Source organism: Polyodon spathula, chromosome 1, assembly GCF_017654505.1.
Source record: "Polyodon spathula isolate WHYD16114869_AA chromosome 1, ASM1765450v1, whole genome shotgun sequence".
NCBI classification, from domain to species: Eukaryota; Metazoa; Chordata; class Actinopteri; order Acipenseriformes; family Polyodontidae; genus Polyodon; species Polyodon spathula.
Genome location: NC_054534.1, coordinates 69,237,057 through 69,262,810, shown reverse-complemented (window position 1 = coordinate 69,262,810; position 25,754 = coordinate 69,237,057). Strand labels below are relative to the sequence as shown.

General features: G+C 41.3%; 1 pseudogene; it reads left to right on the top strand.

Moving 5' to 3' along the window:
• Positions 1–17,748, top strand: part of LOC121323387 — a 30,545-nt pseudogene extending 12,797 nt beyond the window's left edge.
• Positions 17,749–25,754: the final 8,006 nt, after the last annotated feature.

Below are 25,754 nucleotides of genomic sequence, written 5' to 3'. Positions count from 1 at the left end.
GCTCCTCCCAGGGGCAAAACAGTAAGCCAGTAACATGTGACAGACAAAGGTCTGATTTGTTCAGGTCTGGAATTCTTCCATCTGCAAAGGAGCCAGCCATAGGTCATCCTCCCAACCTCCCTATGCCACCTGTGACCTTGTACCTTGAGAAACAAGCGTTACACCAGGAAAGGAGAAACACCTTATCTTCCATGGTACCAGAAGGAGAGAGGCCACCTGCAAGAGAACCAGACATTCCAGAAAGAAAAAAAAGCCATGCTGCTGAGAACAGCATAGAAAGATTCATTGAAGGCCGTTACTATGCCAACGACAAAGTTCTAGGGAGAAAGTTTGAGAATGACGTGAGAGAGTTTAACAATATTAGGAATAATAAGAATTTAACCCTTTTTGAGAATAGACCCCTTAGTGAGGAGCAAGCTCATTCCACCATGACCTGCATACGACCAGGGTAGTGACGGTGGTTGTCATTCCCGGAGCTCCCAGGAGACTGTCCTAATGGACACTTTGAGTTTGCGTTTTATATTGGTTCGTTTGTCCGCAATGATTTAGGAAAACTTTTTAAATCTGCATGGCTTTATTCAAGTTCAGTGCATTGCCCAGGACACAGAACATAACTGAAACTCAGTCTGCTTAAATGTTGCCATTTATAATAATGGGAATTCGACAGAACATGTGCAATGCAATGCCTTCTTCACAGGGATTTCTGCCTCACCAACCCATGCCTCATCCACTGTGGGAGTCACGAAAGTGAGCAGATGATATTCATAACCTCCCCCTGGTTGGAATACATTTCAGGTAGTAGCAAGGACCTGCCTGTTCAGTTCAGTTCAGTGACAAAGTTGTAAGAACATTTTGCAAGGGGCACAAGGCTTGTGTGTCTACAACTCAAACTAGCGTACCTTTAAAACTGGGTAGCAAACAGTTTGCTTTATGATAGTAACTAAGGACAGTGCAAAGAGAAGAGAGCTGTGAAAAAATGTAGGAAACAGTCAGACAATTAATTAATTAATTAAACAATTATTATAATTATAATAATTATTAGTAACTCATTAATTAATTACACACATCTAAACTGAATGCCTTGTTATAGTTGACTATTTTTCTTTTAATACCAGTAAATACAGAGTAACAGCAGTGTTTTCGACAAATAAATATGCAAAACTGCAAAATATTACGAATGTGGTACCTTAAGTGCACTTGGTTACTCAATGCTGATCTGCTTGGGGTCAGTGCTAATCCCCTAAAAGATCTGGACCTGCTGCTTTTGTTTACTAAAGTCTACGGCGATTAAAATAGGATTACAGCTCATCTTCTGGCAATAATAGCATCAGCACCTACAACCTTTTTTCTTCCTTCTGCAAAATACTTTGACAGGTTAGGCCACTTACTTTGTCATTTACACCCTGGCTTTATACCTGTAAAACAATGCCTTTTTAAAATTGTAAGTCTCTTGGCAGGTTCTGGCAATATATTCTATTTGTGTTTGAAGTCACCTTTGTATAATGGTCACACATGCAGTTTAACCTTCAGGAATGTACAGTGTATCAAATGGCAGGAAGGTTAATGCTTCTGTGATTGGCAGTGTTCTCTGCTTTTAGATTACCCACAGACGTGAAGGATTTCAGAGTTTCTGATCCAATTGCCAAGTGTCAGCATGTACAGTACAGTAAGACAACAATAGAAAAATACAATTTAAAATGTCTTTATTTCTTTTAAAGTGAAAGTCCCTGTGGCAAAGTGGTTATAGTGTGCAGGTGCAGGTGATCAAAGAACAGACAGATAATTGTAATCCAGGTGCAAAAGTTTAGTGCTTGAATTAGTGATTGTGGTACAAATACAGTTTATAGTGATACAAGTGAAGTGCTGTTTCGGGTTTGTGCTGGCCTCTTGTGACAGCTCCGGAACATTTTAGCTGTTTACTGATTCAAGCAAACAAATAGACAGAACAAATCAAACACTCACAATTATTCACAACAACACAGGTCCTTCCAGGTCACTCATGACCCCACGGTAACCGATTGCAGCCGCTCCTCCAATCCGCGGCTGCCACATCATTTCCCTTCCATGTCAATGAGTTAGGGGACTGAAGATCTGTCTCTTTTCTACATGATTAACTTCCTTTTAACCCTCAGAACTAATTGTCAGGCCAAGAAGGCCAGAGTATTCTGTTCCCATTACTTAGTGCCCTTCCAACATGTCCCATACCACTTTGTGAATGCCACTTTGTCGACTTTCTGGGATCCGGTAAGGTCTCTCTCATACTGTGACACCTGGTGGAGAGATATTGTCATATTCAACTAAGTTAGTTCTGCTGGACAAGTCAGAAAAAAACATTGCTGTACTCCTCAATAAGCTTGAGCAGCTCCCATTGCTGATCTGGAACCAATTGTTCCCCCATCGAAATTATTTTAGTGCTAGGGGTCTCTGGACCTACTTCACCTGGGGCTATAGATTGCCAGGGCTTTAATAAATTTATATGATAAATTTCATGTTCATTATGGCGATTGGGCTGTCTTATTTCATAATTCACCTTTCTTTTAGCCCGAATCACTTCATATGGCCCCTGCCATTTAGCACATAATTTCGATTCTAAGAGGGAAGCAGCAGCATTTGAGGTTGTCCTGGGCCAAACGATCGACCAAATCCAGACGACCTCTTAGTAAGAGCACACGCTGCACTACATTTTTGGATGAGCCTTTGTGCTCCTTCCACCCCTCTCTCAACAAATCGAGGATGCCACGAGGCTGTCGGCCGTACAAGAGGTGAAGGGGGAGAACCCTGTCAAACTCTCTGGTACCTCTCTCACTGCAAAAAGTAGGTAGGGAAGAAGCAATGCCCAATATTTTTGCTCTTGGTTTATAAAACGTTTCAGCATCTGCTTTATGGTCTGATTAAAACGTTCCACCAAACCATCTGTCTGTGGATGATTGGCAGATGTCCTGATGGGACGTATTCTTAATATTTTATACACTTGCTGTAGCATGTTAGACAGAAAGTTGGTTTCATGATCAGTCAAAATCTCCTTGGGGATCCCTACTCTAGCCATAATCTGCATAAATTTTTTAGGTAATTGCAGCTGCACTGGCGGACCTCAATAGAACTGCCTCCGGGTATCACATTTGTGTAATCTACCACCCCTAATATATGCATATAACTGGAGTCAGAAGGTAGCAAAGAGCCCACTATGTCCATTGCAGTGCATTCAAAGTGGGTGGAAATAATCGGCGGTGGATCTAAAGGGATGGGGCACACTCGACCCGGCGCTATTCGCTGGCAGTCTGGGTATGTGGCTACATATTTTGACACATCAGTATGAAGCCCTACCCAACAGAATCGAGCCAATATCCGTTCCCTTGTTTTGTCAGCTCCGAGGTGCCCCACAAAAGGGATATCATGCGCCAGCCTCATGACATCAGGCCGACAAAACGGGGGAACCAATAATTGTGTTACAGGCTGTCAAATTACAAAAAGAAACAGAAAAGGTCAATTCAAATCAAAGTCAGACTTCCACACTGGCCTTGCAAAATGCAAAAAGATGACAAGAGAAAGGCTCAACATTGCAGAATCCATTTTGTGTGGTAAAACACAAGTCACTCACAGTTATTTATCTTTGGCAGTTACATATATTGATGTACATTTTCTCACTATCAGCATATTCAGAAGCATAAATCTGCTTTGTTTTTGAGTTTTAGTTTCCTCAATTCAGTTCTGTTGTTTAAGTAAATTTGTGATTTGTTATTTCAACTCCAGACTAGGGTTGTGCTGATACTTGTATTTTTTTGAGTAATTGACTTTAAGAAGTATTTGTTGACAGGTGTTACATAAATTAAAACTCATCTATTTATGTATATGTTGATTTCAAAACAAGAAAAGCTGTTCCTGTCTTTACAACAAGCACCAATTACTAACAAATAACTTCTCTACTGATTGTTTTAAAAGCCGCCTGGAAGTTAATTTTCCTCTTTTTTTGGGCACTGACATTTTTACTGCTGTCCTGCCATACCAAGGCTGTAGACTGACAATGACAATATATTGAAAAACTAGCAAATGCAACTGATTTTTCAAGCAAAGAGGACCTTTCCTTTAACCTGACATGAGCTACCGCTATGGAAACTGGGACATGCATTTCTTTGTCAGAGTTTAATCAGAGATAATACTCACACAATTCAGTGCAGAGATGATGCATTTCTAAGGAAAGTCAAACTTTGTTTTTCACTGTACTGTATATATTTAGCTTGCATTGTAACCTTGTATTGATCTGTAACACCTGTAAGTCTAGAACCTATTTCTGTGGACGGAAAATTAATAATAATAATAATAATAATAATAATAATAATAATAATAATAATAATAATAATAATAAAGGATTGTGTAAACAAGGGAAACTGAGGGACCGCATTATTTTACAAGCTCAACAAAGTGCAATGTTCGCATGCCAGGTCACGGTGGCCTGTTTATATGTCTCTTCTGAATGAATAAAAAAGAGAGAACATTGTTTGAAGGAATGTTTTATTTTAAACATTAGTTTTGGTTAGACAGGACTTTGTTTTATTTTAAACATTAGTTTTGGTTAGACAGGACTTTGTAAGATTTGAAAGGGTTTTGTGAACTAAAAATGTGATTTACATTTTTAAACAAGCCCCCATTACATTTTGTGTTCACCTGTAGGACATCCGAGTCTCCACTGTGACGCTCAAGGTGACGTTTCACCATTGGGCTCATAACCATGACCACTCGCTGTCTCGAAAGCCAGCATTCATACTGTAGCTCATAATAATGCAAAGAACATGTAATAACCTGTTTCAACTTCATCTTTGGTACCACTGCAATGAACTGTCATCTCAGCTATTGAATCAAATGGAAAGGAAAGAGCCAGACGCAAACTGCAAACCATACAGTTCAAAGACGGATGTCTCACCATTCAACTTACCATAGTAGTCGAGAGGTAAGTACGGGTCTCAGTATTATTAACTCATCAGCTACTAGCTGGCCATATATGCCATATGAATATTATAATGTTATATTATACTGTTTGATAATAAAATCAAACAGTAAAATATTGATGCAGCTCTTTCTGATGATTTGCTTATTCAGAGGTTGCTTATTCAGAAATGTTATATTTGCCACTTCTTAAACCAGATCCATTAAGCTGTTGAAACAAAGGCATCTGGTGAACGCCATCATTTTTGCAAATGGGTCATTCCAAATCATAGTGGGAGATATGGTGGGTGCTCAACAGTCACACACTAGCAAGAAGATCATTGTGATTCCTGGTGCGTTAGTAGGAAAAGCCCACCAATAATTATTTTGTTTATTACAAAATGATTAACTGTTTTGTTATTTTTCACAATACACATGCTTTTGGGGGCTTTAGATTAATCTAATCTAAAGCCCCTTTCACACACAATGTCAGTCTCAGATCAATCCTCACACACTGGCATGCCCTGCACAATGGGAAATTAGTGATGGTGTAATTTGTATGTGGAAGTGGGTTTATTGTGTATCGTTTGGAGTTGATTTTTGTGATTGAATTACTGTTTACAGACAGGCGCTCGATTGAGACTTGGTGCCTGCTAGGCTTGGTTGAGGGGAAGTGCACCTAGTGATTGGCTGTGCTTCCTTCCATGGGGGGCTTCACCACGTTTTCTAGCACCTTGCCCATAGTACGGATAACTGCTTCTGCGCTTGACAGGGACGACTCTTCAACAGTGCATATCTTACTGACATCATGGAGCATCTTTCTCTCTGCTTGCAGTAAACAAGCTAGCTTAGCTGTATAATCCATGGTTTTGCTAACTGTTGGGTGTGGAGGAACTCTCCCAGCAACCACCATGGCCCAGGGAGTGGCCCCTTCTGCTGGCAGTACCTCAGATGGAACCCTCTGCAGGTCTATAGGTTGGCTATACTCACATAATACCATTAAACTGCCACTGCTTGAGCAAAAGTTTTTCCTTTGTTCATCACTTTCCCCAGTACTTTGGAATGTAATGCCACTAGGATGTAATCATTATTAACATTCTCTGGGACATTAGTAACCAACACAGCATGTGTAGTCTCTAACTCTTTGTCACCACTCAAGTAGATGGGTCTGGTTGATGTCACTTGCCATCATATAGCTCTTGGTCCTGGGTGATGTGACCACTGTTGGATAAGATGGGGGAAATCCCAGCGATGCCTCCAATGTAACACCTATCTGGATCAGTGTTGATAAAGGCCAGCAAATAGTTAGCTAGATTCCCTTTTTCTCACCGGTGACTGGTGCTCCTGGATTCTTGTGAACAATCCTGAAGATAACTTCTGTTCCCCCAACTCAGTGGTATCACAATAGGTTATTTCTAATTGGCGATGCCTCCACCTAGGTATGGGGCTGCAGTACTGTATGCCCCTCACTAGGAAATAGTAACTGTATACGCTCAGTTGAATAACCCACGCAGGACAAAGATAATGAGTTAACCACATAGAATTCTATTGGGCTACATAAGGCAGTCAGATACAGATTTATGTTGGATAATGGTAACACAATATTAAGTGCAAGCCAGTACCAGCAAATGGAATACCTTCATAGACATATATTTTACATGCACACCCAGAATAGCAATAGTAATAACAACAACAGGCAACAATAATGGTCTTAGAGAGATTGCATCAAAATAATCATATTAGTTGCATCTGAAATCCAATACATACATGAACTACACGTGTATTACATCTATGAACCCCCTTATTTATGTCATCAGAAACAAACGTTTTCTGCCCAAGCAAGAAAAACAAAACAAAAACATCCGTAACAGTGCACTGAGGGTAATGAAATAGGCGTTAGTGTTGCAGGCCTGAATCGTGGCTGGAGGTCATTGTGGCTGGAAAATGCCCCTTCAGCTTATTCGTCCCTCTGAAAGCTTTATTAAACACATGGTAACACTACTAGCTAGGCTAACTAAATGGTAAAATATATTTCCATGGGTATAAACACAGTACTTACACCTCTTCGGTATATCCATGCCTCAATCTGCGAAATGACGTCTCCCTCTGCTAATGGCATATCTTTCAGTTACTCTGCGCCAAACAAGATTCCAAGCAGCTATGTTCAGTGGGCATTACAGTTGCGGCTGCCTTTCATAATGTCAGTCTCAGATCAATCCTCACACACATCAATGCTCTTTGTAAAAATGAAGATCTTTACTTAATATATGCAGCTGGCATGTTTCCAATGTAATAGTAATGTTGTACGGAGTATACAAACTGTGCTCTATTTAGTTTCAGTTATATCCATACTCTAAGTAGATGTCTCATGCACATACTGTACATAGATAACCCTGTCTCTAGTATTTATTAGTAGGGAAACTAAATACTTGCTTTTCGTATTTTTAATTTTAGCCGAATCCAAAATGTGTCCGTCTCTTCTCACAGCTCCTTCTCACCGGTCTTCAGCACCTCTCTCTCCTTACGCAGTCTGTCCAATGTCCCGCCCCTAATCCAATTTCACTATGAAACTGAGTAGTATTGTGTGATGGGCAGGATTTTTCAATGTAGATGTATTTATTTATTTTAATTTTAAAGAAGCTTTTTGTATGTTAAAATGTACTGTATGAGAAACAGATTTGAGATGCTATTGTATGCATTGTATTTGAATGAAAAGTGCAGGTATTTGCAAACTGAATGAATACAGCAACACATAAAAGCATAGGTGATTTCTCTTGCCATTTAACAATTACTTATAATTTAATGTAACTGTGCGGTGCTGTCTTTCCGTCATATTCAAACATAAGTTTTAAACATATTATCAGAAAAATAACCAAAGCTTGCTGACTTTCTTGTGTACTGTAAAGGAAATGTGTGCTAACATGAGAGGATCCTTTTTTCACAACCAAAAGCAAAATATCATGAGCTTTGATAACACATTAAATTGTTAGTGGTTACAGTTCTTTTCCAGGAAGGCATGTGCATATGCTATGTAAAAATTATGTTTTTTTATTATCAAAAAGCTGATACTGCACCTACCGTAACCTCTCACTTGCACCCAACACCTGCGCGTGCAATTATTATTATATTTAAAACTGTGTGGGACATATTCACTGAATATGATATAAATACCTGAACATGTATTAATGATATAACTGTCTTAGGAAAAGAACAGACTGCTGTGTCTTAAGAAAAGGGCCCCTTGGTTCCTGGCAGGAACACTGAACTGAAGATGACCAGGGCTGGGAGGGGAGCATCTGGACTGGGTGAGGCTAAAAGGACAGAAAAAGACCGTAAAACTGCAACCACATGCGGTTTGGTGCAGGAAGACAGTAGATGTCAATAAGTCCCAACTGCAACAAGAAGTTGTTGGACGAAAGGAAGCAGGCAAAAGATAAATCTCAAAGATCTGCGAGTTAAAAAGGTGAGGTACACAAGTGACCTCATGAAAGTGGCTACTCAGCAGAGTGAAAAGACTATAAGTATCCAAGCAAAACTAAACTTTTGCTCTCCACATCGAATGCTAAACAAGGTGCTGTCACTCTGCTAAGCGAAGCTGCAACTCCAGGACTCTACAAACAGACCCAAGTAGAGGAAGTAAGCTGCAAGCAAGTCACTACCACAAGCAACAAGACTGAGGCCCGGCTGGAGGAGTGCCATAAAACTTCCAGCGACTATACAAACCAGTCTGGGTCTGCTGTACACCTAAAACCACAGTATCCAAAAGAAACTGTGCCCTGCTACCTGCATAGCTAAAAGAGTCAGCAAAGAGGACAGAGTGGACGGGCACTGTTGTGGATCCTATACCGACGACTGAAAACTTTTTCAGCTGTTTATTGATTCTGTTGAGAATTGAAAGGTTTGTTGCAGAGTTTAATCCAATGTGGGATTGAAGACTTTGTTGCTAAGAAGAGAGCCTTCCGTACTGGGCACTTCAACAGTTGAGTTTCCAAACCAGTGGACCAAAAGTCTAAGCTTCAAGGAACCATTGAGTATAATTCCAGTTGCATTTTCCTTTCATGGAACTAAATTAATTAATTGTAACACATTCATCTAGCACTTAACTGTTAATTATTTAGTTTGCACACTTTGTGTGTGAAATAACTTTTAGTGAAACTTGATGAAGTAACTATAAGTAATCTACCTCATATTGCTGTAGAAGAATTTCTTTAAAATTAAACTTTCTATATCCTTAATCTATATACCATTAATAAGCTTAATGCGATATATTCTAAGATTGTCTGCATCATTCAGTTTAGACTGTGTGTGTATGTGTGTGAACAAGTTACTGTCTACGTCACAGCCTGCTTGGTGTGTGAGGAGATAGACAGTGTCATATTTCAATTGACCTGCTACCCACATGAATGCAGTGAAAGCTTTTGACTTGTGTTTTGTTAGGGTGACTAGACATCCCAATAAAATCCAGATTGCCCCAATATTAGGGGCTTTGTACCGCGTCCCGATCGAGGTACGGTTGGGACGCCATTTGTCCCGATTTTTAGCGTAAACGTTGAAAACCCAGGCGTAAAATGTGATTTTTTTAATTTTCTCGTTAGGAAATTTCGTATATGTGGCTGCTGTACTGTTTTGCATACTCTACTGGTTTATGGCGTGTTGTTTAAGTGAATTGTTGCATTGCATCTATGCGCCTATCCAATCACATTAACCTGTAGTCATGCAGTATGCCATGTGGTTTTTTTTGGTACTTGTGCCTGTGTGTCCGATGTTACTGGCGAAGTATCATGGTGACTGGTGTTGTTGACAAGCCTGTCACTAAAAAGCAAAAAAGACAGTGCAAGTATCGAACACAGTGGGAAAAAAATTGATTCAAATCATATGCCCATGGTCAAGTCATTCAATTAGGATTATGATTATAATTAGGATTTCACTGACATTTCGCTGACCTGTTTATACATTACATACACCTAATATTTCAGAGGACTACAAAGCCTAAAAATAGTGGTACTTGCTTCCTTACTAAAACAGAATGCTGTCATTTGTTAAAAGGCAAGCATGCAACATCCGCCAGCAGTTGTTCATTCAGCAGCAACATTCTCTGTCTGGTGTGGATTTGCCCATACATTGAGACTGCACGTTCTGCACCCACTGAATTGGTTGGAAGTATAAGGCAAAGCTTTGCCAAGTTATACAGATGTGGAAACCAATTAGAAACAGTTCCAAAACTCAGTTACCCAAAGGTGTCTTGCATTCTTTAATAAACTCCATATATGCAGCACGTTCATTGTCATGTTATTTGTCCCATCCAGGAATTTATTTATTTATTTTACATCTAATGCTGAAAACTAGATTTTTGCAACCTAAATCAAAACAACGCAGCACTGACTTTGTCACACCCCCTACTGTACAGTACAGGTCACAGAAAAGCCAGTACAGATGCACAGTAAACAAGAAAGTTAACCGCTTTGGAGTATTTTTTTTAAAAATTACGTTTCTCTCTAAGTTTTTGTTTTTGCCTAAGTGCAATGCACACAAGAAGGTGAAGGAATAAAAAAAGCCTATCTACAGAAGCAAGATACGTAGCTTGCGTTGTTTGCATTATGCTGTAGTTCACGAGGTTTCTTTCTTCCCCTCACCATGTGTCCTGATTTTTCACTCTTGCTATCTTGTCACCCTATGTTTTGTGCTTACAGACTAAGAGATTTACTTTCTGACTTTTCTGATTTCTGTTTAATATTTGTGTACTTAATAAAGTACTTCTATTTATTAAACATTCCTTGTGTCTAAGCGTGTGTATGTGTGTTCACAGTAAATCCTCGATATTTGTAACACACCAATTCAATATTATTAATAAGAGAATTAATCAACCCAGATAAACTCTGAATTAACAATTATTGAATTGTTCCTACAACTGGCATCCCGATATTTTGGACAACCTGCCAGTTTCCAGACATGTTCCTTAGCCATAACATGATGGTGTAAAGAGACGGTGTATGCAAGCAGGGGGCACGGCTCATTTATATACCCCTGTTAATTGGTTACATAAAAACTATCCATAACGGAAAATTCATATGTAAAACCATTACCGGTTGGTAATATATCCAGCCCATAGTTTCATCAATCACATTTTAAACACTGCATAGTAAATTTTTTTTACTGCCCGGAAATTACGGCCCTCTTTTATGAATATGGGTCCTTGTGTGTTAATGTTTAGAATTAGTCCTGGGCAAGATTTTACCTCTGATTAGACTCAATAAAGAAATACATATGTGCAGCGGTGTCTCCTAAGGAAGGGCTAAGGAAAGGTTTAATGTATACTACATTTGTGGCAGGACAGCAGTAGAAATGTCACTTTCATGGATGAAAGGATGGTTTAATTTAATTTATTACTGCCGACAAAAAAAAAAAAAAAAAAAAAAAAAAACAAAAAAAACCTTACAATGATTTTAGACTCATAACGTCTGAGTAATCTGCAGAAAAAACATATATGTATACCCCAACGGGGTGTTGCCACAATACTATAATCTGATTACATTTCAATTTGTCTCTCTCTCTCTCTCTCTCTCTCTCTCTTTCTCTCTCTCTCTAGATGGGAGGGCAAACCAGGAGGTGCCGTTTTAACAATGCTACAAATCAACATGAACAGAAGGGTGCAAATGGTCTTATACTGTAAATGCCAGAGGCTTTCACTTTTAGAAGCATAGCCTGAAAATGGTATTTTGCCAGTACATGTAAATACAGAATCACTGAACTGCAAAGCTTCTTTCCACATTTCAAGGGAAATAACTAAAAGCATGATACAATATGCATGATCTCAATCCAAAAATGGAATGTTCAATATTTATTAGAGCGCAAAGTATTGGACATGATCTGAGCAGCTGAGCAGACGGTTTTATTTATGGTACTTCCATTAATTTAATACCTTGGGTAATGGTCAGCTGCAAGAGATATATGATGTTGAAAACACTGGGGGACTGCAGGTCTCCATCATTCTGAAGCTCTGGTACAATTAGCCAGGCATGGAGCTAGATTTGCAGAAACTAATTCATATGACACTTGTACAGTGGAGTGGCTTTCAAAGTAAAAAATGGAGCAATCTGACAAGAAGGTTTAGAGAGAAGCTGTCAAGGCAGGCTCTGTTCATAAAAGGCATCCTTACTAGCTTTAAAAAAAACATAATTTTCCTAGCTTATATTAAGCTTCCCCTAGCCTTGTGTATTCAGACTTTCCAGTTCAAGAACCGTGCAAAGTGTCTTTTTTCGTACAACAATTCAGGTTCGCGTTCCACAGGTATTAGACTTATTTGTGATTTTATTGTCTTTGTGTCCCTTCATATGATCTCATGAAAAAGAAATGTTGGGACGAGGAAGTGTACCAGTGTGGTTTAAGTGCATCTTCTATGACAACGGGAGAGAAGAGCATTGCACACAATATAACACATGCCAGTTCATCAGGGTGGCTGTTCAGATAGGTATTGTTCTTAAAGTGTGGATAACAAATACCCTTGTTCACATTGACCAGTTTAGTGCACAATAAACCAAGTTATACTTGATTACATTTAGACACTATTCCAAGTACTTGAAATAATTCAAAATTGGCCCTGTCCCATTTTAATTTCTAATGATGAGTTACACCCTAGGATTAAGACAAATACCAAGTCAATTTACACAAGCTCTTTCAGATGTATTTAACATTTGAGTACATACTTTTACCCAAACTTTAGTGGACACAGATGGAGATCACATCCTTTTTGGCTATTCAAAGCTATGCATCATTCAACTAACAGATGCCAGTATACAGTATGTGTGTGATGATTTGGATATAAAGAGAAAAATGAGGCAGTGTTAAATGCACCTTTGAGAGACATTTTGATTAACAGGAGCAGGTGTTAAAGTTGTTCCTCAGTCAGCAGAACACTGCAAGTGGCTATCCAAAAACAAAACTACGGGGTGGATGGAATCTAAGATCCTATAGAATTATAATTTTTTTGTAGATTCACAGTTTGGAAATTGTTTGTATAGACATCTTTTTGCATTTTCTGTTGTTGTTTTTTAAATAAAGTCATTAATTTTCAATCAAAATGAAAGTAAAAGGTTAACAAAATTTTACAATTAAGTGAGCATTTTACTAGTCATTAATTATAAAAATGGCTCAGACCATTATAGAGTCACTTTTGATATTTTACTTTTGTTTGAGAAAAATAACCCTATTAGCACACTTGGGTGTTTTTAACTGTAAATGCATCAATAAAAATAAATTAAATGCATCTCTCCTTAACTTTGTTTTAGAGACCTCTTACAATACTTGAAAGACTCCAAATTATCTTGAGGGAAGCAATGCATCCTTATGACATACTACTACAATCTTTGTTTTATATAGTACCTTTCATAGTGGACTGCCATCACAAAGCACTTTCCAGAGGTATGCTGTGAACTGTGCATTATATGCAGAGTCACTTACAATAGGACATTGTTTTAACTTCTCATCTGCAGGATGGAGCACAAGGAGGTTAAGTGACTTGTTCAGGGTCACACAGTGAGTCAGTCAGTGGTAGAGGTGGGATTTGATCCGGTGACCTTTTGGTTACAAGCCCCTGGATTTTAACCACTGGACCACACTGCCTTTGCAACATGTATTTTGTGAATACATTTGTTATTTTATATTTTAAGCTACTTCCTATTTTATAACAAACATTTGTAATGATATGATCCTATTTACGGTGTAATTTTTATTTACAGTGTAATTTTTTGACACAAAGGGTCAAATTCTCATTTATAATACAACAAATGTGCTGTGTGCATTATAAAAACAGGCTATCCATAAGAAAGCCTTCATCCAGATTGCTCTGAATTAAGAAAGTGTATTAACCCTAATTATGTGATAATATGGCAATATGTTTGATGAGTTTACTTGTACATATAGCAAGTCTTTTATCCTTCTTATCAGAATAGAAAAGAAGGGTGTTTCTGGCAACTTGGGTCCAAGTTTGCAAAATAAAAACATCCAGAAATACCTGTTAGGCTGTATGCAAATATCGATAAAACTCACTGGCCTCAATTTTCAAAGCTATTTTTTCCAATCAGCATCATTTTTGTTTTCACAAAGGAAAAAAAACACCCATTAAGTGTAAATAAAAACAACCAAGTACACCACTAATGACGAATTGGAGCAAATAACTTTGAGAATCTAGCTGATTTTTGAGAAACAGCACTATATTTTTACTTGCCTGCTTTAGGTCAGATAAAATAGCTTTCACCAGTTATGTTTAAAACATGTATAATCAGTTCAGATTCTGAAAAAGTTTGGTTACATTGGTATTGAAAGCCTGATAAAAAACGTACTTGTTGTATATGTTTCCAAAACCAAGAGTATCCAGTTCAACAATAAATAGAGAAACAAAGACATTCGTATGACGTTTCGTAGGAAACAAACATGAACACCGAATGAACATTCGTAAACCATTAGCTTCAGTATTTATCAGAAGTGGTAATCTCTTTTTCTTCCCTCTGTCCATAAATTAGTTCCCACCCCCCAAAAAAAGCATTGTCAGGAAGTAAAAGCCGCTTGTTCTTTCCTTTCCTGTAGGGCTGCTCTTATTCTCAGTACCTTGCAGGTTTTAACAAGCCAGTCAATTTCAGCTCTCCTCCTACAGAGTTTAAGGACAGTTACTTCAGGAGAATTTCCGACATGAACATTTTGTAAATTATGCAACTGACTCATTGAAAGAACAGTAAGTACCACTGCTCACTACTAATGGGAGATAATGTAGGCTGTAGGCTTCCAGTTCTTCTGATGTTTAACTTTTCAATTGGATTGAGTACTGGGAAAGTTAGTATGGGCATGAAATATTACAGTCATCTTGATATGGGTGTAAAATCACAATTGTTGGTTAGATTCACTTTGTATCATTTTTCATTTCATCACCATAAACTGGTGACTCTTTAAAATGCATCTGAAGCACCCCTGTGGGCTCAATCATCTTGTACACCATAAAACTGTCCCTCTATAAGAAATACATCAGTAGTAAATACTGTAGTGTGGTTTTCTTGTTATCAAGGGCGACAGGTTAATGGTTACACTCTGGTGTAGTGTGCCAGATACATTTGAAGTGTAGACATGATTCTAAGAGTAAACATGAGTACAGTTGTTAATATAACTGATATTTTATATCCATGCTAGGTATTGAAACAATACAACAGTCAAGGCACTGTGCTGGTTTTGGTTTCTGGTCTAAGCATTTAAAGAATCAGTACCATATTTGTACCTGCTCACTTCAATAGAAGTTAACCTGCCATTCAAATTCTGCTGTGTGAAGGAGAACACTAACGACACTTTTTAAACTTGTCTTTGCGTTACGTTAGTAATACACCTGTTCAAATATTATACACTTTAAATGTAAGTTTGTATTAAACTTACATTTGTCCAAAGGTATCATAATTTCTATAAAAAAACGTACAAAGCATGCTCTGAGTTTGAACTATTCCTTCTTGTAATTGTACTGCATCCACCAGAGATGTCTCTTTTATCAGTCAATTTTTATATTTTACTTTTGTTTGAGAAAAAGGATCCTGTTAGCACACGTGGGTCTTTAACATGGATTTAAGCAGTTCCAATAACCCAGATGCAAAGATTCATTATGAAAACAGCTAATTTATTTGTATTTATGCCAACACAAACAACAATGAAAAGCAAGCAACTAGATTGGTTCAGACAAAGCCATTCTTTGTTTGCAATGTTATGCATAAATCATTGTACTTGATTTATTATGAATACATCTCGGAAAACAAAATGCTTGATTCACAAAAATGCTAACACATACAAGGAAAACAATCGTTTGACATAAATGCTACAGCAGACGCTATTTATAGGTTAAAGTTATTGAGTTTACTGCCAGAAATCTTGTGTTCTATCCATTTTTTGCCCCTAATCTGAAAGCATGGTTGCAGTTTTCTCTTAAAATGTATTATGTATTTATTATAGAATTTTTGTTTATCCCACCACAATATTCCTCCACATTGTCCAGTAAGAAACGTACAACCAGGCAACTGGCACAACAGCACAGTACAATGTCAGTCACAACATGTAGCATTTAAAACACAATTAAATAGGGCCATAGGTTCGGCTACTCAGTTTGATTGAAAAAAAGACCATGTAAGAGACAGTCAAACCCTTAATATCACAACACTAGGACTTAGTGGAATGCACCAACAACCTGGCAAAATAAGCATTTAAGCACAGATTGTTGATAATAAAACATATGCATATTTTGCTGTGTGGATAGAAGGAAAGGAGATGGCAACACACACTGCTATGACAGCTCTGGAGAGGATGTTTATACAAGGGCTGTGAAGATACTTGAATTTTCCAAGTTATTCCCTTTAGCGTGTTTTTTTTTTTTTTTTTTTTTTTGCAAGCAGGTAGTAAATTCAACTGAAACAAAACCTCTGAAAAGGTGTCGATTTCACAACAAGAAAAGCAGCATTTCCCTTATCAATACAATTAGGTGCCAACCAATGGCAATAAACGTCTGCATTCAGTAATTTAAAAACTCTTTGAAAGTGAAGTTTCCTTTCACCTTGGGCACTTACATTTTTACTGCCTTACCACAGGTAGAACCACAAACTGATGCAAATTAGCAAAAGCCACTAGCGTATCACATACATGTGACCTTTCCTTAGTTCTACTTTAAGAGCTACCAGTGTTGTGTACTGGGAGATGTATTTGCGTAAATTTGCCCTTGTCTACAATGCCACAATTCATAGCAGAGATGCAGGCACACATTGGGAGATTGACATGTTTCTAAGTGAAAAACACTGAAATTGTGTGAAAAAGTTAAACCTTTAGAATTATATGTCAAACGAATAAAAGAAAGGTAGGACAAATAATCACAGATAAAATATGAGTTATTTTGATGATGACAGGTCCTGTGTTAAATCACACTGTCAGAATGTTATCGATGGTACTCAGTAATTGTGTTGACAAACAAGGAAAAGCTTTGTTTTCAGTTGTGTAATAAACTTGTATTTAAGAGGTTTCATTCCCTACAATTTAGAATTTGCTTAGAAGTATCTGCACAACACTAGTTTATATATGGTATAAATGGCATAGGTTAAATGATTGATTCATTGATTGCTGTGTCTGGTATGTAAACGAATTCACTACTCAGAATAAAAACCATCACTAAATAATTATTGTGCATGCTGTTAAGAGACAGAGTAATGATAATCTGATTTAATTCAGCATTAACACAATTATACATAAGTAATGAGTATATAAATAAGTTATTCACAGCTCCTAATCCATTCAAAATCATTTCTTATTTATTTATGAATCATTAATGCAGCACATATGCACTAGCAAGACAGATTGGGATGAGAAGGGAGAGAAGATTACATTCTATAATTAAGATTTTATACTCAAAAAGCCTAAAGAAATAATTTACTGTGTTCCTAATACTTTGCATTTAAAGCATGTACATCCCCTGCCACGGTTGTAAATTTAAATTTGCAGCCTCAGTATAATAAAAAAGTTGACCATGATGCATATTAACAGTATGTAGAGAACAGTATAAAAAAGTGCAATGAATAGTTTAATGAGAATGGCATGATGTAAGTGGTAATTAAGACCTAAAGGTAAGCAAATGATAAAGTATATTAAAATGAGTGATTTACAGTGAGTGAAATAACATCTTGTACTCTCAGATATAAAAATGTGAGTGTGGCATACAGATGGATGGATGTGCAGACAGACAGACCCCTATATCCCCAGGTGAAGGTGAAGGTGAAGGTGAAGGTAGAGGTGGAGATGAAGGGGATGTGGAGGTGGAGGTAAAGGGGAGGTAGAGGTGGAGTTGGAGGAGGTGGAGGTGGAGGTGGAGGTGAAGGTGGAGGTGAAAGGGATGTGGAGGTGGAGGTAAAGGGGAAGTAGAGGTGCGAGTTGAGAGGAGGTGAAGGTGGAGGTGGAGGTCACCTCCCCTCCAGAGGTGAAGGTGGAGGTGAAAGTGTGAAGGGGTGGTGGAGGTGGTGGAGGTGGAGCACCTCCAAGGTGGAGGTGGAGGTGGAGGTGAAGGTCCAGGTCCAGGTGAAGGTGGAGTGGAGGTGATGGGTGGAGGTGAGGTGGAGGTGGAGGTGAGGTGGAGTGGGTGTACAACCTCCCCGGTGGAAGTGAGAGAGTGGAGTTGGAGAAGGGGAGGTGGAGGTGGAGGTGGAGTGTGGTGGAGGTGGAGCTGGAAGGTGGAGTTTGGAGTTGAAGGTGAGTTGGAGGTGGAGGTGAAGGGGAGGTGGAGGTGAAGGTGGAAGTGAGGTTGGAGGTGGTTGAGTTTGGAGGTGAAGGGAGGTGGAGGTGGAGGTCAAGGGGAGGTAGAGGTCCACCTTCAGTTGGATGAGCACGGAGGTGGAGGTCCAGAGAGATTTGAAGGTGTGACCTGGAGGTGCAGGTGTGTCAGGTTCCAGGTGGAGGTGGCAACCTGGAGGTGGTGGGGAGGTGGTCCGCCAGGTGAAGGACCGGTGGAGGTGAGACTCCACCAAGGTGGAGGTGAAGGTGGTGGGTGTGAGGTCAAACCCCCCGACCAGTTGGAGGTGAAGTGGATGTTGGAGGTTAAAGGCTGGAGGTAGGACCTGGAGTGGTGAGGTGGAAGGGGAGTGGGAGGTGAAGGGCCACCGCTGGAGGTGGAGGTGGAGGTGGGTGGAGGTGGAGGTGGAGGTGGAGTTGGAGGTGAAGGTGGAGGTGGAGGTGGAGGTGGTGGTAAAGGTGGAGGTGGAGGTGAAGGTGAAGGTGAAGGTGGAGGTGGAGGTGAAGGTGGAGGTGGAGGTGGAGGTGGAGGTGAGGTGGGTGGAGGTGGAGGTGAAGGTGGAGGTGGAGGTGGAGGTGGAGGTGGAGGTGAAGGTGGAGGTGGAGGTGGAGGTGGAGGTGGAGGTGGAGGTGGAGGTGAAGGTGGAGGTGGAGGTAGAGGTGGAGGTGGAGGTGGAGGTGGAGGTGAGGTGGAGGTGGAGGTGAAGGTGGAGGTGGAGGTGGAGGTGGAGTTGGTGGAGGTGGAGGTGGAGGTGGAGGTGGAGGTGGAGGTGGAGGTGGAGGTGAAGGTGGAAGTAAAGGTGGAGTTAGAGGTGGAGTTGGAGGTGGAGGTGAAGGTGGAGGTGGAGGTGGAGGTGGAGGTGGAGGTGGAGGTGGAGGTGAAGGGGAGGTGGAGGTGGAGGTGAAGCTGGAGGTGAAGGTGGAGGTGGAGGTGAAGGTGAAAGTGTACGGTGAAAGGTTGAGGTGGGGTGCGCCTCCAGGTGAACAGGTGGAGGTGGAGGCACTTTGACTTCCCCCGAGGTGGAGTCCAGGGAAAGGATGAGGTCGAGGTTGGACTTCCCGCTGGAGGTGGAGTTCCAAGTCCGAGGTCTCAGGTGGCGCTGGAGGTTGGGTTGAAGGTGGACCTGAAGTTGGAGGTCGAGGTCCACTTGCAGGTTCAGAGGTGGAGGTGAGAGGTGAAGTGGAGAGGTAAAGGTGTCCACCTCCCTTGGAAGTGGAGGACAGGGAGGTCCCTGGAGTTGGAGGTGGAGGTGGAGGTGAAGGTGAAGATGGAGGTGGAGGTGGAGGTGGAGGTGGAGGAGGTGAAGGTGAAGGTGAAGGTGGAGGTGGAGGTGGAGGTGGAGGTGGAGGTGAAGGTGGAGGTGGAGGTGAAGGGAGGTGAAGGTGGAAGTGGAGGTGGAGGTGGAGGTGGTGGAGGTGGAGGTGGAGGTGGAGGTGAAGGTGTAAAGGTGTGAAGGTGGAGGTGGAGGTGAAGGTGGAGGTGGAGGTGGAGGTGGAGGTGGAGGTAAAGTGGAGGTAGAGGTGGAATTGGAGGGGAAGGTGGAGGTGGAGGTGGAGGTGGAGGTGTGGAGGTAGAAGTGAAGTTGAAGAGGAGGTGGAGGTGGAGGTGGAGGTGGAGGTGGAGGTGGAGGTGGAGGTGGAGGTGGAGGTGGAGGGGTTGGAGGTGGAGGTGGAGGTGGAGGGGATGGAAGCGGAGGTGGAGGTCGAGGTGGAGGTAAAGCCGAGGTAGAGGTGGAATTAGAGAAGGTGGAGGTGGAGGTGGAGGTGGAGGTGGAGGTGGAGGTGGAAGGTGGAGGTGGAAGGTGGAAGTGGAGGTGGAGGTGGAGGTGGAGGTGGAGGTGGAGGAGGTGGAGGTGGAGGTGGAGGTGGAGGTGGAAGGTGGAGGTGGAGGTGGAGGTGGAGGTGGAGGTGAAGGTGGAGGTGGAGGTGGAGGTGGAGGTGAAGTTGTAGGTGGAGGTGAAGGTGGAGGTGGAGGTGGAGGTGGAAGTGAAGGGGGTGGAGGTGGAGGTGAAGGTCAAGATGGAAGTGGAGGTAGAGTTGAAGGTGGAGGTGGAGGTTGGGCCAATGGGCCCCGCCTCCTAGGTTAGCCCCATCGTCCCTATCAAGTCAAACTGATAACGATTGGCTAATAAAAAAGTATGGACTAAACTAAACAATTTTTATTTTTTAAAACATTTCGTGTCCTGTTGGCATGCTGTAGTTATTTGACGCAATAAAAAAATCTTATGCTAGCTCAACTAAAATATGCTAAGATGGGACGTTGATAAGAATTGTGGAATATGTGGGATCGAGTCATAGCAGCAAAGGTATATTTCAAGGTTTTAAAATTATATTTCCCACAATTCTTTTCAATGTCCCATCCCTGCCTATTGGCTTAGCACCGCAGAGCAAACAGGGGCGGCACATTCAAATTTCAAACTGCACAGATAGACAAGGAGCCTGTAGCTTATTTGTTTTTAATTTACTGAGTGTCTCTGTTGAACCGAATACTGTTTTGTTTTCAGCCATATTTTTATTTTCATCAGCAGAAGCGCTCTGGATGCAAGTATAGTGCTGACATGTCATTTCCTAAAATTATATTAAACAAGGTTTCGGGTAAATATATAAACAAAAAAGGCTGTGTATATTTTAGCACCAGTACAACAAGACCATGTAAGTAATTAAAATTAATGGACTATAGAATAGTAGTTTTTTGTAACAATTTAATTGGTTTAAAAGTGCAAGGTTTCGAGTAAATATATAAAGAAAAGAAAGGCAAAGGGAGTCTCATCTTCCGGAATATCAGCCTAATTCTGTGTGCTTTTGAAGACGTGGATTTCTATAGCAACTTTCTTGTTGAAGGCTGTCAAAAGAGGAGGAGTGGGGGGGAGCGGTTGTTTTCAAAGTTGGCACTGATTAAGCACCGGCTTAGGTCCACTATGGGCCAACAGAGACTCAGTCATTTAAGTCTCATGTCGATTGAACATCACCTTCTTCACCAACTGGACTTCACGGACATTACTAAGGAATTCTCAACTTTGAAGGCAAGAAAGCATACGATCTAGCAGTGATAAGTTAAATGTGTCTTTATACTTTGTAAAGTCAAGGAGACTTGAGAGTAGCACCAACTAATTGTCTACTGTAGGCCACACGGTTAGAGTAGCGCTGACTACACTATGTTTTTGTCTACTGAGATATTGTGCTGCACTGTCTGATAACAGTGGAGGTGAAGGGGGGGTGGAGGTGGAGGTGAAGGTGAAGGAGGAGGTGAAGATGGTGGTGTAGGTGGAGGTGAAGGTGGAGGTGGAGGTGGAGGTGGAGGTGGAGGTGAAGGTGGAGGTGGAGGTGGAGGTGGAGGTGGAGGTGGAGGTGAAGGTGAAGGTGGAGGTGGAGGTGAAGGTGGAGAGGTGGAGGTGGAGGTGGAGGTGGAGGTGGAGGTGGAGGTGGAGGTGGAGGTGGTGAAGGTGAAGGTGAAGGTGAAGGTGGAGGTGGAGGTGGAGATGAAGTTGAAGGTGGAGGTGAATACCCAGCCTGAAGGTAAAGAGTTGTTTTGGTGTGTGACTTGTGTTTTGTTTAAACATTTTTATTGTAATTATCTACCATATTTAGCCTTTCATGTTTGACTATCTCTTTTCAGCATAGTCACATCAAAACTACATACCAGTATTTAAATCATTTTTTGCAGTAGTCACTGAAAACATAAGTTGTACCCATCTTCACCTTTGCCGGTACTAATCTGACCTTTAAACCTCATTTGGGGTCTAAATGGAGGTCACAGAACAAAAACTACAGGGGGTTATATACTGTGCCATAGCGCAGATGGCGTTAACATAAATAAATTGACATCTCGGTTGCCTATTTGGAATTGATTCAGCTCACCCAGAGAAATGTGCATTTATGTGACCGCTATCCATCTTTAAGCATTAGTGCTAGTCGACCAAGCCCTGCAAACATATTGACCTCTATCAAAGTGATACTATAGCTTATTATCTGACTACATTTCACAAGGCTGGATCAACGTACTATAAAGACAAAACTATTATGTAATCTGGGTTGGGTACTAATTGGTTTATTGGAGACCCTTTAGGAAACTGCTCCAGGATTATACTGTAAACTCCAGTTGCAATTGTTATTTTTAATAGCAAAATCTACCACCCGTGTACATGAACACAGCAACACACTGTCAATACCAAAACAAACAACAATGGCCTGCAGTTTTTGTTTTTTTTCTGTAGAAGATTGGGAAGAGTAGAAAACTGTAGGTTCTCTTAGAAGTGACATCAATTTAATAAGAAATTACCTCTACCACACACCCTCCGTGGGATGTTAGATTTCCTCGTCACCCAAAAGCCTCTGCTTTCTTCAGTGTAGAGGCTTTTGGGTGATGAGGAAATCATCGTAGTCTACCCTTCTAGAATAAAACAAGCACATTTTCTACTTAGATTCTTATTAATAATGCATGTAGTGGGGTTATGTAACCAGGCTGCGTGTCAACTTGGGGTGTTGTGTGTGTGTGATGCCTGCTAATAAAGGAGCTGTCTGTTTTGGAAGATAAAAGTTGTCAGCTTAGATTCTTACCTCCATTACAATATGTCAGCAGAAACCCTCAATAGAATTAAAGCCCTATTAAACAAAACTGGGTGTATATTATTATTATTATTATTATTATTATTATTATTATTATTATTATTATTATTATTATTATTATTATTATAATAATAATAATAATAAACCAAAAACATTACAAAGAAATGTGTCTTAGTGAACCTAGCACTTACTCAACAGACATTCAACTTTTCTTTACGTGTGCTACTTTACATAGTAAAATGCCACAAACTTCACATTCTGTTATTACTGTATATTATTTGTTTGGAGAAACTTTACTCCTCTTACCATAACAGAAGCATTATATCTTAAATAAATGCATACATAGCAACATAATGTGGTAGGAAAAACATGCTTGACTTTTATTCATTCATTTTAAGTGATTTAAATTGTTAAAAAATATATACAACAATCCAACAACACCTGTATTTTGGCCAGTTCAATATAAGGAATGTCTAACCATTGTGACAATTCTTTGTCAAGTTTCTTTCAATTTGGTAAAGGCCTGAATTTCTTCTTCTATTAGGATCATACTCCTTGGATCACATACTGTAGTGCTATTTTGCCCTGCTGGTACAGTAGCACAGCTACTGTGCCCACCCATTAGGCACAGCCTATCTTAGTTTCCAAAACAACCCCAAAATAACCACTCTCATAAGAATACCCCAAAGGTAATTTTGAGCTTTACAGCTCTTTCTATAAAGGTTACAGGTTACCCCATATTCCTGGCTCTTCTCATGAGTTCAGGAAACTGTGTTGGTTGATGAACTGGTTGAGCTGATCCAAGAAAAAATATGTTCCATAGAAACATTAGTTTATCTACCATAAACCTAGTTCCCTGAAAGAGAAGATGGCCATCAAAACATTGTTATGGGATACACTCCTGCCTATTGGTAGGTGTCACTGAGCTCTTTCTATCAAAGCTGCTAATAGGCCCTCTCCCCTCGTTGACCGCCTCGGTCCCGCCTCCCAAGAGTAATTAATCGTCATGCAGGGGAGATTCATTCTCTTTCGCGACGAAATTGTGATGTCGACCGAAGCGACCTCGCGGTTGGTAGCCATCTTCTCTTTCAGGGAACCAGGTTTACAGTAGGTAAACTAACGTTCCCTTTTTCAATTATAAGATGGCCACCAAAACATTGTTATGGGAAACGTGTACCAGAGCCATCACGAGTGAAGAAAGAACGGCAGCATATGAGGGACTCTTTGTCCTGCCTGACCAAGGTCAGCGGCGTGTGCGTGCAACCTCGAGGACCCTAGTGCCCACAAAGGGCAATGAGGGATCTACCACATTCAGGAGGTAGAGCTTGGAAAAAGTATGCGGGGTAGCCCAGCTAGCTGCACCATAAATCTCAGCCATGGAGGCACCTCAAAAGAGGGCCCATGACGTAGCCACACCTCTTGCGGAATGTGCGGCTATTTGCCTGGGTGGGGGTAAGCCAGCACCATCATACGCAGTCGAGACTGTGTCTGCAATCCAACGTGACAGTCGCTGCTTCGAGAGGGGCTGTCTCAGGGTCCGTGTTCCATGGCAGACGAAGAGCTGGTCAGACTGATGCAGCGCTCTCCTATCCACATAACATTTCAATGCCCGAACTGGGCAGAGACGGTTCAACTTCTTATCCTCCTCCGTCGCAAATGACGGAAGATGAAAGGACTCTAGTTCCACGGACTGATTCACGTGGAAGACTGTAACCACCTTGGGGAGAAAAGCATGGTTTGCACTCAGTGACACTCTGCTACCGTCATCCCAAATAAGCACACGGGAACTATGCACAGACAGCGACTGCAGCTCACTAACCCGTTTTGTGGAGGTGATAGCCAAGAAGAAGGCTGTCTTCATGGACAGGTGCTTCAACTCGATGGAGTATATAGGCTCAAACAGGGCCTGTATGAGAGCCTCCAGTACAATCTCAAGGCTCCATTCGGGGAGAGTGGCCCACCTAGAAGGGTGCAATCGGCAAGTGCCCGGAAAAACCGGGTAGCCAAAAAATTCGCACTCTGGGACATTGAGTCAACGGGGGCATGGTAAGCAGAAATAGCCGCTAGGTAAACCTTCAGTGTAGAAGGCAATCTACTAGCCTCAAGCAGATCTTGCAGAAACTGCAAGATGGCAGGCATGAGACAGGAGATTGGATCATGACCGTTAGTACGGCACCAATCTTGAAAATATTTCCACTTATTGGCATACGGTGACCTAGTGGAATGCCCTCCAGCATTTTGCAGCATACCCACGAGTGTGTCTGACAGCCCTAAGGCTGATCAGCCGTCCCTTTCAGGGGCCAGACCCATAGCTGGAGCCTGCCTGGCTCCAGGTGCCGAAGTGTGCCTCGCGCCTACTGAGACAATCCCGGTGAAGTGGGATTTCCCAGGGCAGGCCGTTCAATAGCTGGCACAGGGATCAAAACCAGATTCTCCTGGGCCACCTGGGGGCCACTAAGAGAACTGATGCCTTCTCCGACCGGACCTTTTCGAGAAAGGCTGGCAGCAATGGCAGATGCGGGAACACGTAAAGAAGCTCTTTGGGCCATACGTGGGCTAGGGCATCGAAGTCAAGTGGACCGACCACAGCGGTGGAGGGAGTACCATAGGGAGCAGGGTGTCGTCTCCGCCAAGGCGAAGAGATCAATTTGCGTCTTCCTGAAACGTTCCCAAATGCGCTCCACCACCTGAGGGTGGAGCAGCCACTCCGATGGATGCGGGACTTCCCTCGAGAGGAGGTCCACTGTCTGATTCTCCACGCCCGGAATATCCTTCACCCAAAGGTAAGGTAGGTTCTGTTGGCCCCAAATCAGAAGCCTGAAGGCTAGGCAATGCAACCCCGGGGACCGAAGGCCACCCTGGTGGTTGAGATATGCCACCACTGATGTATTGTCTGTGTGGATCAGCACATGTCTGTTCTGCACCACAGGTAGGAAGTGCTAGAGGGCAAGGAATACTGCCTGCAGCTCCAGCATGTTGAT